The following is a 3,658-nucleotide window of genomic DNA, read 5'->3' on the forward strand; positions in this document are numbered from 1 at the left end:
CCCCAGCCTGAGTTCAGAGGAGCACCAGTTGGATCTGCTCAGTACCCACCAACAGTGGATCTATCCACACAGCAGAAGGGGCTCAAACTCTTCCCATGCCTGGCAGCACACTTCATCCTACAGTGTAAGACTGAGGTCAGTCTGTGATCAGATCCATTTAGTCCTTGATTTCGCTGGTGTGTGGTAAAGGAGGCACAAAGGTGGTGCAGTTTTCTCCTGAGACCACCAACCTCCATACACAAGAACCTACTGTTAGGGCAAACCAGATAGCACAGAGTTAACAGGACTGGGACTCTGATCACCACTAAAGAGAATTAACAGGGCTGGGATTATCACTGCTAAACTGGGTGGGGACTGGACAAAAGGACCGAGAAATAAAACCCCTTTTTCTCCTCTATTCTCTCTCTCCAATCAGACCTTCCTCTCCATTCTGCATCCATTTTCTTGTCTTAAATAAATACTGGCTAAGGGAACAGACCTCTGATGAAAAGATAATAAATGAGCTCAATATATGCTGCCATTTCTTGAGTTGCTGCTATGTGCTGACATAAATTTAAAGCCAATTATGTCCTGTTTAAATATTTAACACTGTAAAGCTGGCCAATTTTACATCTTGTCAAAGATAATTGAAATACCCAATTTGTCCCCTTAAGAGGCAGGCACAGCATCCACAAGATGGAAAAATACCACCGGGATTTCGCTGTTTGCAACTGGATATTGGAAGTTCCTCAGTTCCTCAGAATTTGTCAAGATCAGCTCTGACACTGAAAGCACAAATCTGTCTACAATGTCAGACCAAGAGCAGGCAGCAACAGCCTCAGACCAGCTGCTGCTGGCTCCTGAAAGGAAACTCTATCAGCAAGCTTTTATTTGCATAGCTGCAACACTAGAGGACCCCACAGACGCACATTATGGGCTGAAGATGCCACTAATCCAAATTGAATCCCGAGGCTCTGCAAGGAAGCAACCTTTGCGTGGCAGGCCCTTTACAGACACTCCTTTGAAGTGAGGAAATCCAGCGGCTGTGACTAAGCTTGTAAACACTGGGCACTCAGAGCTGCTATCAAATTCAGTGGGAGTGCCACCAGGCCAAAAGCTCGTTACAGGAGATGGCCCTGAGCTGATAATGCGAGGATGAAAAATTCAGAATCAATCCCCAAGGCATTAGGGTGCAAACTTCCCTCTAAAGCATCCAAGTTATGGCCACTGGAGCAACAGCATTAGGTAAGCTGGAAATGCCATGAAGGCTTTTCTCTCTGATATGGTAAAGAAAGGACTCGAGACTGTCTTTCAGGTGCAATCCCTATGGACAACTGAGCAAAACTCAACTCCTGGGACCGCTCCATCAAACTACCAGAGGGGTTATGATATGCAGGCTCAGCAATTAGCTGTGGAAATAGGTTTTCTTTACTGTATCTGCTTTACCGAGCCAATAGTTCTGTTGAACTATTCTTCTGTTCTTGTTGCTGTCCATGGCAGGGCAAGGCATAATGTTATCCAAGTATTTTTAAGAAGGGTTAATATCCTCACAAAAGATATACTACAAACGGTGAAAGGCATCTCCCCAGCAAGGCGTTTGCCATTTCTGTCCTAAGTCCCTGTTTGGATGTTTGGGGTAAGCCAGCAGAGAACAGGAGAGCAAGCTTGTCCAAAATGATCACAACGGAAGAATTTAAACTATGACATTAAAAATCCTGTTTGCTTCCCAGTCCTGTGGCCTCAGCACGACACGAGCAGGTGGCACATTACTGCGCTGTGGCAGGGACGTGACTCAGAGATCTCCTGACACCAGTAGTTTTGCCAGGCCTGGAACCGTCTTTTCCAGTGATGCCTGAAGGGAAAGATCATGGGAGAGAGAAGAGAGGGTTAGAGCCGCAGGTCCAGGAGCCAAGCTGCCCAAATGTCCCGTTACGGAGTCAGTACAAGGTTAAAAGGCAGCGAGGATCCATTCCCAAACAAGCAAAGGTCTTCACAACAACATTCCCATTTCGCTTGTAGCAGCTCCAGGCTAAAGCCTGACCCAAGTGGCTTCTCTGGCAGCGGGGCTCAGCATGAGGCTGTTGAGAGCCCACAAGTTATATTCTGTCTGAAATGTTCTGGCTCCTGCTGTGCAAACACACATCATCAACCTCTGCTGTGAGCAGTTACGTGCATTTCCAACGACCACCCTGGATCCCCATGAGACACAAAGTACCAAAAGTGCCTTACCGAATGTCGTAAACATTCAAGGAAAGTACACACAAGGAAGGAACATGCACAGAAGGTCTGAACATTTCTCAGGAGGCCTGAACATTTCTCAGAAGGCCTGAAAATGTCTCAGAGTGGGGAATGTTTCTGGCTACACAGACTTGCTCTGATCCATGGTGAACCCCTTTTCAGGTTCCAGGGAAGCTGAGGTGACCTTTGGGGCAGCAGAGGGCACAAAGGAGTTTGCAGCTGCTCCATCTCTCAATGTACTGAGAAGAACCCAGGGAAGAGAAGACAGACAAAAGGGAGCAAGAGCCCAAGGCTGCTTCTGGCTTTTGACTGGGTCTGGGAAATTTTGCCATGAAGCAAACAGTTTCCCTCTAACCTATACTCCATTAGCCAAGCAAGGCTATTGAAACAAACCAAAGCTGCTTTTGTGGCTTTGAAATCCGCTTCATCAATCACTTGGTACCCGTGGAAGAGGACAAATGCTTCTTGGCCCAGAAAACCAGAAAACTCACAGCTGAGTTGTGATGGACAGCATCTTCAGGCAGCAACCCAATAAAGCCTGAACCATTAACAAACCCCTGTCTGCCCCTGGATAACCTGCAGTCACCCATAACCAGTGCCTTGGGAAAACCAGAGGTGGCTCCCCAACTACAGAGGCCAAACATCAGCCTGCTTTAAAGCAGCTCTCTGGCAGGCTTGTGACTCTTGCATTATTTCTAGTTTGGCTCTTCCTATTTCTGCAGTCTCCCCATGACTGACAGAAGAGCAAGGAGTCAGTTGTTGTTTATCTCAGCAGCTATTGATGCTGCAGACGTGGAGCCCAGGGCAGATCTCTTTCCCACTCAGAGCTGTAAAGCACAGAACCCGCAGGATGAGCAAGCACGTGTATCCTCCTATGTCCTCTCTACCCCAGCAGCTCACAAATCCTCACCTGAAGGTAAAAAGCAAGCCAATGGACCCCACAATGACCAAAATCTCTGGCTGGGCCTGTATAGCAGAAGATTATTATGTGATCACAGACTCCTGCTAACAAATCTCAGAGCAGGGGCCTTCTGCATGGGTAGCACAAAAGCTTGCACACATACAATATCTAAGTTAAATGCAGACCCATAGAATCGGTTCATCCAGAAACTGCCTGTCTGAAAGCTGCGACAGCTGCATCTCGCTTGCAAACAAGCCCCAGTTTCCAGTGAGTCAAACCAGTACATTTCCCCTTTCCCTTTTTACTCAGAAGTTTCTAAGACAGGATTACTGCTCCCTCTCAAGCTCCTGAGCGAATAAGAACTGTTATGAGATTTCCCTGAGGACTGCCAGGTTCCATACTGGACATGTTTATCCCCACTCATTTTCTGGCTGTTTTTTTTCCTTGCAGAAGTGCAGACCTTCCCCAGCAGTAAAACTCCCCTCTCCATCCCTGGCGCTAAGTGAGCAGAAACAGAGCGGTTGGGGCCGCAGCGCCGTG

The sequence above is a fragment of the Mesitornis unicolor genome, unplaced genomic scaffold, assembly GCF_000695765.1.
Source record: "Mesitornis unicolor isolate BGI_N332 unplaced genomic scaffold, ASM69576v1 scaffold11010, whole genome shotgun sequence".
Classification (NCBI taxonomy): domain Eukaryota; kingdom Metazoa; phylum Chordata; class Aves; order Mesitornithiformes; family Mesitornithidae; genus Mesitornis; species Mesitornis unicolor.